At 45.4% G+C, this 13,152-nt stretch overlaps 1 protein-coding gene across 1 annotated transcript in view; it reads right to left on the bottom strand.

The window, feature by feature from the left end:
* Positions 1–1,757: 1,757 nt before the first annotated feature.
* Positions 1,758–13,152, bottom strand: part of LOC143940131 (neurotactin-like) — a 73,095-nt gene continuing 61,700 nt past the window's right edge. The window contains exon 9 of the mRNA XM_077461215.1: positions 1,758–6,916. The gene's annotated coding sequence lies outside the window, so the exon portion shown is untranslated. The remainder of the gene's footprint in view (positions 6,917–13,152) is intronic.

Raw genomic sequence — 13,152 nt, forward strand, 5'->3', positions numbered from 1 at the left:
CAGACTAAATAATATACACCGATTCGGGTTATTTTCACCAAAGAACTGTAGCAGAATACATTTTGCCCTAAATTTTTGAAGAACAATTGTTTGCAAAATTGTATAACTGAAACAAAGAAAAACACTTTTTTTTTTTCTAATTTTATTCTTTTTTGTCTTTTTTTTTTTTTTTCCTTTTTTTTTTTTGCTAAAAAAACAACAACCCAGTGGTGATTAAATACCACCAAAAGAAAGCTCTCATTGTGTGAACAAAATGATAAAAATTTAGTTTAGATACAGTGTTTTTTGGCCGTGCAATTGCCATTCAAAATGCAACAGCACTGAAAGCTGAAAATTGGCCTGGGCAGGAAGGAGGTAAAAGTGCCCAGTATTAAAATGGTTTAAACACTTGCCAAACATCCGCTGTAGTTTTACAGCGGCAGAATGGCACGGCTGGGCGAAACAACGTTATTTAACGTTGCTTCGCTCTCTGGCCACTAGGTGGCGTGCGCGCCTCCACTTGCCCCCCCAAGCCAATGCGAGTGCCCGGCGGTCACAATCACCGTTGGGCTCCCACGATCGCTCAGGGCCCACGGAGAACTGGGATCTGTATGTGTGAACACACAGCTTCCGGTTCTCTGACGGGAGAACAGACAGATCGTTTGTTCATACAGAGTATAAACAAACGATCTGTCATCTCCCCTGCACAGTCCCATCCCCCCTTCAGTTAAAACACAACCCCTTGATTGCCCCCTAGTGTTAACCCCTTCACTGCCAGTGACATTTTTACAGTAATCAATGAATTTTCTATAGCGTTGATCACTGTATTAATGCCACTGATCTCAAAAATGTGTCAAAGTTGTCCGATGTGCCTGCCATAATGTCGCAGTCCTGATAGAAATCGCAAATCACCGCCATTACTAGCAAAAAATAATTACTAATAAAAATGTCATAAAGCTAAAACTATTTTTGTTCATAGAGCAAAAAAATAAAAACTGTAGAGGTGATCAAATACCACCAAAAGAAAGCTCTATTTATGGGGAAAAAAAGGGAATCAATTTTGTTTGGGTGCAACATCGCAATTGTCAGTTAAAGCGACACAGTGTCGAATAGCAAAAAGTGCTCTGGCCAGGAAGGGGGTAAAATCTTCCAGGGCTGAAGCGGTTAATACTGCTTTAATTGTAGCTTTAGAGTTAATTACCATCTGTAGCATCCACTTCTGGTTAGCGGCCATAGGGGATACTTGCCTGCCTTTGTTGAGTTCTGGAGCCAGGCCTGTACTTACTATAATGCCAAATGAAAAAAAAAAAAAAAAAAAGGAAGCCAGACTATTGGTAAAAAATCATTTACTGGAAATTTAATTTGGGGGGGGGGGGGTTATAGGGGGACCCATTTATCAGGGGTTAAAATTTTCAAGAGATGTAAATATTAAAACTGTAGAGACCTGTGATTTAATAGAATAGTTGCAGCAGCCAGTTTGCTGCCTCAGGTCAGTGCCTAGGGCAGCAGGGTTAGAGGAGGCACCAAGCTTCAAAATGTACAAATTGTGATAATATTCTGGTTACTTTACTACCCTGTCCTATCCACTTCTAGAAATTTGAGGGGAAATTCTGTAACAGAATTGCATGGTGTTGCAGGGGATGTTGAAAACTACAAAGGCACTTTACAGTTCAGGAAACATGACGCTATTCCTCCTTTCTCTGTTTGGTGGTCTGTAGAGTTGAATGCAGTTCTGTATATAAATGTAGACCCCGTTCTGTCTCCTATAGTATATTCTGTTAGTCTTTACTCCCTTTTCCCTTTTTTTTTTAATGTCGTTATTTTAGTAATTATTCATGGTACCTAGTGCAATAGAAAGTGGCAGCAGTGATACTTTGATCTGTCTCTTTTTCACAGAGTAAATGACAAATGCCACGTACACACGACCAGACTTTCCGGCAGACTAGGTCCGATGGTCTTCCTGATGGACTTCCGGCGGAGTTCCAACGGACCTTTCAGAGTCCGTTCATTTTGAACGTGATGACGCAAGACAGGACTAAAAAAGTACAATAGCCAGTAGCCAATAGCTTCCCTTGCGTCGTATTTGGTCCGTCGGGCCATCATACAGATGAACGGTTTTCCCGAATTGAGTCCGTCGGACAGATTTGAAACATGTTCTATTTCTAGGTCCATCTGATAGTTTTTTCACATAAAAAAAATAAAATAAAAAATTGGATGAGCCCACACACAATAGGATTGTCCGATGGACTGATTCCGTCGGACCTAGTCTGCTGGAAAGTCCGGTCGTGTGTACGCGGCATAAGCTCCACTCAAATTGAAGAACGTCCACATGTACAGGAAGTGCCCCATTATTGCCCTAGAGACGCCACTTAGGGGCACTGTGTTGTTCATATCTCTGGCATAATAAAATGGAATGACAGGGAAAAAGTATTGAACACACTAACTGAAATGTATTTAATACTTGGTACAAAATCCTTTTGTTGGTAATGACAGCTTCAAGACGCATCCTGTATGGAGAAACTAGTTGCATGCATTGCTCAGGTGTGATTTTGGCCCATTCTTCCACACAGTCTTCAAATCTTGAAGGTTCCGTTGAACTCTTCTATGAACTCTGATCTTTAGTTCTTTCCATAGATTTTCCATTGGATTCAAGTCAGGTGATTGGCTGGGCCATTCTAACAGCTGTATTTTCTTTCTTTGAAACCAATTGAGAGTTTCCCTGGCTGTGTGTTTGGGATCATTGTCTTGCTGAAATGTCCACTTTCGTTTCATCTTCATCATCCTGGTAGATGGCAGCAGATTTTTATCATCTGTCTTGGTACATTTTTACATTCATCCTTCCTTCAATGACATGGAGTTTGCCAGTACTGTATGCTGAAAAACAGCCCCACAGCATGATGTTCCCAAATCCAAACTACACTGTTGGTATGGGGGTGTTTTTGGGGTGATGTGCAGTACCATTACCTCCAAACATGGTGTATGTTATGGCATTCAAAGAGTTCAGTTTTAGTCTCATCTGACCAGACTATATTCTCCCAGTATTTAACAGGCTTATCTAAATGTTATGCAGCAAACTTTAAACACACTTTGACATCCTTTTTTCTTCAGCAATGGAGTTTTGCATGGTGAGCATGCATACAGGCCATGGCGGTTGAGTGCATCACTAATTGTTTTCTTTGGAGAAATTGTACCTGATAATTCTAGGTCTTTCTGAAGCTCTCCAGAAGTAGTCCTTGGCCCTTGGACAACTCTTCTGATAATTCTTTTCATTCCTCTGTCCGAAATCTTGCGAGGAGCACCTGGTCGTGGCCGGTTTATGGTGAAATTATGTTCTTTCCACTTCTGGATTATGGCCCAAGAGTGCTTACTGGAACATTCCAAAATTGAAACAATCTGTCTGTAACCAATGACATCAGTATGTTTTGCCCCAATAGGGTTGCAAAGATCTTGAGATGTTTGTGTGACACCTTGGTAATGAGACACCTTTTTTATAGGCCATCAGTTGAGATCAATTTGCACTGACAAGGAGCAGGATTGCTTTCTAATTACTGATAGATTTCAGCTGGTGCGTTGGCTTTCCATGCATTTTCGCACCTCCCTTTCTTCATGTATTCAATACCTTTTCCCTGTGCCATTCCATTTTATTTACACATAACTTAATTTCAGAACTTATTAGTTTTGGTTTCTTTGTATGTATGGATTGCATGGGTAATTACCAACATATGGCAACAATTTCATGTCAATGGCACCTTTTAAAAATATATTTACCTAGAAAAATGGCGACCCGTTCAATGCTTATTTTAACCGCTGTATATAATATTTGTTAATTAAGCACTCTACACCTAAACTGCCTCCCAGACTACAGGACACCACAAACATCACTTGGAATTTGTGACCTATTTATGTTAATCCATTATCCCAGCCCTCTTCAGTATAGAAAAGGTCCCCTTCTCTAGTGAGTGATCCCAAGTAAGAGTTTAAAGACCTTCCATCAAGTCAAAGCAAAATCATAATCAGCAAAATTCAGGCGCTGTGCTTGGCTTTATTCCATTCTGAGTTACTGACCTGAAACAGCCTTGTATGTTAAAACACATGATCTGTATTGCACAGTCATGGATCCAGCAGCTTCAGGAGACAACCTCTACAGTGCCTTGCAAAAGTATTCACCCCCCTTGGTATTTTATGTGTTTTGTTGCCTCACAACCTGGAATTAACTTGGATTGTTTGAGGATTTGGATCATTTAATTTACAGCACATGCCCACAGCTTTGAAGATTTTATTTTTTATTGTAAAGCAAACAAATAGGACAAAATAACAGAAAAAGTCAATGTGCAAAACTATTTACCCCCTAAAGTCAATACTGTGTAGATCCGCCATCACAGCTCGCTTTGGATAAGTCTCTATGAGCTTACCACATCTAACTACTGGGATTGTTGCCCGTTCCTCCTTGCAAAACTGCTCCAGCTCCTTCCAGTTGGATGGTTTGCACTTGTAAACAGGAATCTTTAAGTCTGACCACAGATTTTCTATTGGCTTGAGGTCTGGGCTTTGACTAGGCCATTTCAACACATTTACATGTTTCCCATTAAACCACTCAAGTGTTGCTTTAGCAGTGTGTTTGGGGTCATTGTCCTGCTGGAAGGTGAACCTCCGTCCTAGCCTCAAATCACACACAGAATGGTACAGGTTTTTCTCAAGAATATCCCTGTATTTAGCACCATCCATATTTCCCTCAGCTTTGACCAGTTTCCCTGTCCTGACTGCTGAAAAACATCCCCACAACACAATGCCGCCACCACCATGTTTCACTGTGGGGGTGGGTTCTTTATGTGATGTGTTGGGTTTGCACCAGACATAGCGTTTTCTTTGATGGCCAAAAAGTTAAATTTTAGTCTTCTCAGACCAGAGGACCTTCCTCCATACATTTTGGGAGTCTCCCACATGCTTTTTTCGCAAACTCAAAACATGCAATTTTGTCATACCTCCGAGAGGTTGCACAGCATGATTAATCCTTCAGGCACGAATTGCAGCCTGATTAATCCTTCAGACACAAATTACTACCTAGTCGGGGGGGGGGGGGGACCTTCCTTTCTCCCCTCCTCTACACCGCTACCCTTTTACCTGTCACCTCACCCCCCCCTCCCCCCATCGGGGGAGTCCTGTCCCCCTTGACCTTCCTCTCCTACTTCACATCAACCGTCTGTTGTGTCACATGGCTGGGCTCAGCTGGTACTTGGGAGGTATCCCTCCCAGACAGCTGTGAATGTGCTTCTTACTGTATGGCCTTGGTAGCTATAGTAGCCGTAGTGGGTTATTAAGGTAACAGTCTGGAAGTCTCCCCTGGTATAGCGCACAGTTTCGTCACACATCCTCACCCTTGCAAGTATTCTTCAGAGTGCATAACTGGGGGAATCGATATTTGACATTGATGATAAAACATCTAACCCTATCTGTTAGCCCTTGTACACACGGTCGGACATTCCGACGGAAAATGTCCAATCAGACTGTGTTGTCGGATAATCCGACCGTGTGTGGGCTCCATCTGACTTTTTCTGTCGGAATGTCCGACCAACAAAGTTTAACAGCTGGATATAAAAATTTTCCGACAACGTGATCCGATCGGACTTTGTCCGATCGTTTGTAGAGAATTCTGATCGGACAAAGTGCCACGCATGCTCATATCAAATTACAAAGCCATAGCTATTGGCTACTAGCCTGAACGTAGTCCTGTCGTAATGAACGAACGAACATCATCACGTTGTCCGACCACGTGTATGCAACACCACCAGTTTCGGACAAAATCCGTCGGAAAAAATCAGACGGATTTTGTGGTCGGACTGTCCGACCGTGTGTACAAGGTCTTACACGTTTCTGTTTTTACTATAACCATCGTCATTTCTTTTTGGATGTTAAATTGTATCATCTTGAAAAGAAATAAATGAATTACAAAAAAAAAAAACGTGCCATTTTGTTTTTTGCTGAAAGTAATGGCTTTCTTCTGGCCATTCTGCCATAAATCCCAACTCTATGGAGCGTACAGCTTATTGTCGTCCTATGTACCGATACTCCAGTCTCTGCTGTGGAACTCTGCAACTCCTCCAGGGTTACCTTAGGTCTCTGCTGCCTCCTCTGATTAATGACCTCCTTGCCGGTCTGTGAGTTTTGGTGTGCGGCCCTTTCTTGGCAGGTTCGCTGTTGTGCCATGTTCTTTCCATTTGGTTATGATAGATTTGATGGTGCTACTAGGGATCATCAAAGATTTGGATATTTTTTTTTATAGCCTAACTCTGACTTGTACTTCTCAACAACATTGTCCCTTACTTGTTTGGAGAGTTCCTTGGCTTTCATGGCAGTGTTTGGTTAGTGGTGCCTCTTGCTTAGGTGTTGCAGCCTCTGGGGCCTTTCAAAAAGGTGTTTATATGTAATGACAGATCATGTGACACTTGGATTGCACACAGATGGACATCATTTCACTAATTATGTGACTTCTGAAGGTAATTGTTTTTTTATAGTAATAGAGCTTTTTATGGGCTTCTTAACAAAGGGGGTGAATACATACACACATGTTATTAATCAGTATCCTATTTCTGCAAAATTGTTTTATGTACATATTTTTCTAATTTTACTTCAGCAACTCAGACTACTGTGTTCTGATCCATCACATATAATTCAGATTGAAAAACATTATTCTAAAGGCTGTAATGGAACAAAATACGTAAAAAGCCAAGGGGGTGAATACTTTTGCAAGGCACTGTATATTGTTCTCACATGTTTATTGGAAATAGAAGCATTCCTCAGTTTATCCAGGCATACGGAAACATATTGTACTTCTCCCACAGTGCACACTGAGCTGAGCGATAGTCCTTCTCCACAGACAGTGATGTGGACAATAGCGCTGTCCCATAGGGATACTCTGGCCATTCGGAAGGCATGCGTCCTATAAAAATAAATAAATTAGAATACATGAAAGCTGACCAATCCTCAAAATCCTCTGACTGCTACTGTACATCTTACATCTTTCAACATTTCAGACAATTGCAGCAGAACAAAGGTTTTTTATTACTTATCTGTGTCAGCTGCCATCCCACCACAGTGCTGAGATGCATCTTTTTTATTTATGTTAGGTATGCAGCTACAGTAAAAAAAAATAAAAATTCAGCATGATCCGTTTACATTTCTGCATCTTAAAATAAACTGAAAGCCTAACAAACTCCAAAAAAGCCTACCAGCAGGTAAATGGGTTGCATAGATCTATCTACCTGCGGTAGGCTTTTTTGGAGTTTGTTGGGCAATGGAACCTATTTAGCACTCTTTGTCCTCTGGGTTATGGTGTACTTGGCATACATCCTCTTCCTTTTTGTTTTTAGATTTTAGGCTTCATGCACACGAGACGCAGATGCAAACGCTGCTGGACACATGTTGAAACCGGCGTTTAGAAACGCGCGTTTTGCCGCGATTTTTACCGCGATTTAGCGGCGTTTTACCGCGTTTTACCGCGTTTGCGTCTAGAAGCGTTTAGTTAAGCTAACATCATAGACCCTCCCCAGCTCAAAAATTAACTATTTCAGCAATTTTGTGAGACCAGAGTGAGTAGCAGCAGCTGTGAGAGCTGCAGTGTACTTGTATTTAGCGTGTCACTTGCCCCGGCACCTGCCACAAGTTGTGGATTGTCCACTTGCCACGTGACTTGCCACATCACCTGCCACGTCACTTGCCATGTCATCTGCCACAAGTTGTGGATTGTCCAACTGCCACGTCACCTGCCACAAGTTGTGGATTGTCCACTTGCCACGTCACTTGCCACATCACCTGCCACGTCACTTGCCACGTCACCTGCCACAAGTTTTGGATTGTCCACTTGCCACGTCACTTGCCACGTCACTTGCAACAAGTTGGGGATTGTCCACTTGCCACATCACCTGCCACAAGTTGTGGATTGTCCACTTGCCACGTCACTTGCCACATCACCTGCCACGTCACTTGCCACGAGATGTGGATTGTCCACTTTCCACGTCATCTGCCATGCCACCTGCCACAAGCTGTGGATTGTCCACTTGCCATGTCACCAGCCACATCACCTGCCACAAGTTGTGGATTGTCCACTTGCCACGTGACTTGCCACATCACCTGCCACGTCACTTGCCACATCACCTGCCACAAGTTGTGGATTGTCTACTTGCCACGTCACTTGCCACATCACCTGCCACGTCACTTGCCACGTCACTTGCCACAAGTTGTGGATTGTCCACTTGCCACGTGACTTGCCACATCACCTGCCACGTCACTTGCCACGTCACCTGCCACAAGTTTTGGATTGTCCACTTGCCACATCACTTGCCACGTCACTTGCCACAAGTTGGGGATTGTCCACTTGCCACATCACCTGCCACAAGTTGTGGATTGTCCACTTGCCACGTCACTTGCCACATCACCTGCCACGTCACTTGCCACGAGATGTGGATTGTCCACTTTCCACGTCATCTGCCATGCCACCTGCCACAAGCTGTGGATTGTCCACTTGCCATGTCACCAGCCACATCACCTGCCACAAGTTGTGGATTGTCCACTTGCCACATCACCTGCCACGTCACTTGCCACATCACCTGCCACAAGTTGTGGATTGTCTACTTGCCACGTCACTTGCCACATCACCTGCCACGTCACTTGCCACGTCACCTGCCACAAGTTGTGGATTGTCCACTTGCCACGTCACCTGCCACAAGTTGTGGATTGTCCACTTGCCACGTCACTTGCCACGTCACCTGCCACAAGTTGGGGATTGTCCACATCACCTGCCACGTCACTTGCCATGCCACCTGCCACAAGTTGTGGATTGTCCACTTGCCACGTCACCAGCCACATCACTTGCCACAAGTTGTGGATTTTCCACTTGCCACATCACTTGCCACGTCACTTGCCACATCACCTGCCACAAGTTGTGGATTGTCTACTTGCCACGTCACTTGCCACATCACCTGCCACGTCACTTGCCACGTCACCTGTCACAAGTTGTGGATTGTCCACTTGCCACGTCACTTGCCACCTGCCATGTCACTTGCCACAAGTTGTGGATTGTCCACTTGCAATTGCAATTGTTTAAAATATTTTTCTAATGGTTTTTTATCATTTGCAATCATTTTTGAGATTTTTAATGTAAAAAAAAGGTCACCTTTAAAAACGCATATAAACGCAAACGCGGCTAAACGCGGTAGCGGCGTTTTACCGCGTTTTGCCGCGTTTTGCGTCTGAAACGTGGAAATTTTTGTTTCTGAACGCATTTTTTTGCTTCTGGAAAAACGAGACTAAACGCAACTGCATAAAAACGGAAAAAAACGAGACTGTGTGCATGGACACATAGGATAACATTGAATGAGTTCAGGGGCAGTTGAAAAAACTGTCCAACTGCATCTGAACGCGCGTTTAACTGCGTCTCGTGTGCATGAGGCCTTAGCTTTTATATGATAAAGCTTTGTTTATTTGTGTATCCAGATGCATTGTTTGCTTTATCTGATATTTTGGCATGGTTGGCATAGTTGGGATAGTGTACTTGACCGATCTCCATTGTAAGTGCATTGAACAGGTATACTTACATTATATTTTCAAAAGTATTGGGATGCCTGCCTTTACACACTCATGAATTTCAATGACATCTTAGTCCATTGGGATAAATATTGAGGTGGCCCACCCTTTGCAGCTTTAACAGCTTCAACTCTTCTGGGAAGGCTGTCTACAAGGTTTAGGAGTGTGTCTATGGGAATGTTTGACCATTCTTCCAGAAGAACATTTGTGAGGTCAGGCACTGGTGTTGAATGAGAAGGCCTGGATTGCAGTCTCCGCCCTAATTCATCCCAAAGGTGTTCTTTCGGGTTGAGGTCAGGACTCTGTGCAGGCCAGTCAAGTTCCTCCATCCCAAACTTGTTCATCCACGTCTTTATGGACCTTGCTTTGTGCACTGATCCAAACTGGGGTGAAGGAAAAGAAACGGACAATAAAAATGATAGGAAATAAACTCTTGTTCTTCATAATTGTTCTAGAGCAGCATCTTAGAAAATGTTGAAGTCAAAGGATCAACAAGACAGCAAAGAAACAATTATTTTCAGAAGATAACGTAGCCTATAATTTTTTTTTTCCTATCATTTTTATTGTCCGTTTTTTAAGAAATGTACTAGACCAAGTACAAACTGTTGTAGAGTCAATTTAATTACTTATTCACATCAGCTTAAACGATGTAGATCACGATTCTCAACTTCATGGACCCACGCTACTGCATTGTTATGCCATTGTTTGTGGCTTTAGGTATTTAAATCAGAAACCTAACCATTTGGGGGGCGTGGCAGAATGGCGACCTGAGCGGACGTGTGTGACGGGAGCTCCGCACTGCATTGGCCAAATTATCCGCCTAGAGAGACTTTTAATCACCCTTATACTCCCGTACAGGTGCCACTTGGCTCCGGAAATGCGAAGAGGCAACCCCGGCTCACAGAGGAAGCGGCAGCAGAACCCAAAGACCCCGCCGGCTGATCGGGACGCACGTGCATACTCCTCAAACATGGCGTCCCAGACTGATAACCCGGAGGCGACGGCCGCGCTGGGGAGTGAGCAATTCACAGCTCTTATGCAGGCCATTGCGGGGTGCCAGACCACGCTGACGGCCAAGATTGATCAGATGCAGTTGGAGATGGGTCTAATTCGCAGGGATATGGATAAATACAGAGATCGCCTGACTGAAGCTGAACGGCGTGTGGGAGACACGGAGGATACCGTTCATAGGCATGGTGAATCTATCCGGACCCTGCAGGTGAAGATGAAGGTGTTGGAGTCCCGTGCAGAAGACCAGGAGAACAGGAACCGGAGGAATAATCTCCGCCTGGTGGGCCTCCCGGAGGGGGCAGAGGGCCGTGACCCGGCTACTTTTGCTGAACAACTCCTGCGTACCCTCCTACCCCAAACAACCTTCTCCCCGCACTTTGCGGTTGAGCGGGCGCATAGGATGCCATCAGTGAAGGGACCGCCTGGGACGCCGCCGAGGACCTTTATCTTCAGGCTTCTGAACTTTCGTGATCGGGACCTCGTGTTGCGGGAGGCGAGGAAGATCGAGGAGCTGCGGTATGAGAACGTCAGGATTATGATCTTCCTGGACTACTCAACCGAGACCCAACACCTTCGTCGCACGTTCGACCATGTGAAGGGGCAACTCCATGCAAGAGGTCTGAATTACAATATGATGTTCCCGGCTAAACTGCGAGTTGTGGACGGAGAGTCATTGAAATTCTTTACTGCCCCTGAGGATGTGTCCCGCTGGATGGAGTCGCTGCCCCGGGATCGTTAGACCACTTTTTCTCCCCTGAGGTCAGTGTTGTTCCTGCCCCCTGTGTGTCCCTGCCATCTGCTCTGCGCTCTGACATCCTGTGCCTACCTCTCCATGTGTGTCTCCGGTGGCTGCCCGCTCAGTAGAGCTGCCCCCTTGTCCCCCCCCCCGAGCAGAGCCTCCTGCGCCTAGGCTACTGGCTGCGGCGGGGCTGTACGGGGCGCGGAGCTCTGGCGGGTCGCTGCCTTTGGAACACATCGGGCCCGGGGCTGAGACATGTTGGAGTCACGGCTGTCTATCTATGGACTGGTGCAGGGCAGCTATCTGATTTCTCCTTGTTTTCCACTCTGGTGGGGCACGTCTCTGCTCCCTGCCCCCCCGTATGACTTCTCCTGTTGAGGTTGGTGGAGCTGGGGACCAGCGGTTGGGACACAAGTTAGGAGCCTGGGTGACTGTTGGAGGATGGTAGCTGCACATGTTCTCCTGAATGTACGGGACTGCTACGTTCTATTCATGCAGACACTTTTTTTCATGTGATGCAGTGTGGGGCTCCCTGGCTCCCACCCCCCCATTTGGTTCTCCTTTCTTTTCCTTTTTTTATTTTTTCTTTCTTTCCCCGTGGGGGTTGGGTCCATGGTGTGCTGTCTGTGCCACATTCCCCCACTAGGAGACATTCCTAATAAAGACTTTTGGTTGGTTTGGGTATGCAAACACCCTATGCTATGTTAGGCGGGGTGTGGGGAGGGAGGGGTTGGGTGTTTATGTTTTCATTTTGCTCTGTTCTTAATTTGCAGATTTTTTTTGTGGTTTTATTATATGCCAGACAGTTAAGTGGTAACAAATGCATGTGGTTAATACGATTGGGGGTTGCCTCGGGGCTGCACCCCTACTATGGAAGCTGGGCAGGAGCTGCTATTGTCTTGGGTGGGGGGGCCGCCTCCCCGGGTCCTGCCTACTCTAACATTCCCCGTGAGTTATCCCATTCCATACAGGCTATGGCCCAGCTAAAAGTTCTCTCGTGGAACGTTAGGGGGCTTAATAGCAAAATTAAACGTTCCCTTGTATTTGAGTTCCTTAAAAAGTACAGCCCCCATATTTGTATCTTGCAGGAAACGCATTTGGTGGGTAGCAAAATTCTCAGTCTCAAACGTCCGTGGGTGGGTAGGCACTTCCATGCTACCCATACGGCGTACTCCCGGGGGGTCAGCATCTTAATACATAAACATCTTAATTTTGAATTGCTGGATGTTAAGCTGGACCCCGGGGGTCGCTATGTAATACTTCATGCTCTAATTGACGCGGTGGAGATGATGGTGGTGGGCCTGTACCTGCCCCCCCCCCGGCGGACCTGTCCCTGCTCTATAGTATGGTACCCATCCTGGCTCAATACACCACGGATAATATCCTGTTGGCGGGGGACTTTAACATTGCCCCGAATCCATCGCTGGACAGAGCTGCCCCGGGTTCCTCAACCGAGTCTAACTTATCTAAATAGGCGGGTTTGTTTGGCCTGGAGGATGTGTGGCAATGGAAGAACCCCTCGGAACGTTCATATACTTGCCACTCCCTCCCTCATAATTCACTGTCACGCATTGATCTTGCCTATGCTAGTGCTGCCCTGCTTCCTAGGATTGGGGATGTTACCACTCTCCCTAGGAGTATCTCGGACCACTCCCCCTTGCTCTGTAGTATACAAACATCTACCGCCCTATCAGATAGAATCTGGCGTCTCTCCAGGTTTTGGGTTAAGCATCCCACTATAGAATTCGAAATGGCTGCGCTGATACAGCAGTATTGGCGGTTGAACACAGGTACAGCTTCGGTAGGTAGTATGTGGGACGCTTTCAAAGCGTACGTACGGGGGT

Source organism: Lithobates pipiens, unplaced genomic scaffold (assembly GCF_037356315.1).
Source record: "Lithobates pipiens isolate NorthernLeopardFrog02 unplaced genomic scaffold, aLitPip1_a1.2 Scaffold_10, whole genome shotgun sequence".
NCBI lineage: Eukaryota > Metazoa > Chordata > Amphibia > Anura > Ranidae > Lithobates > Lithobates pipiens.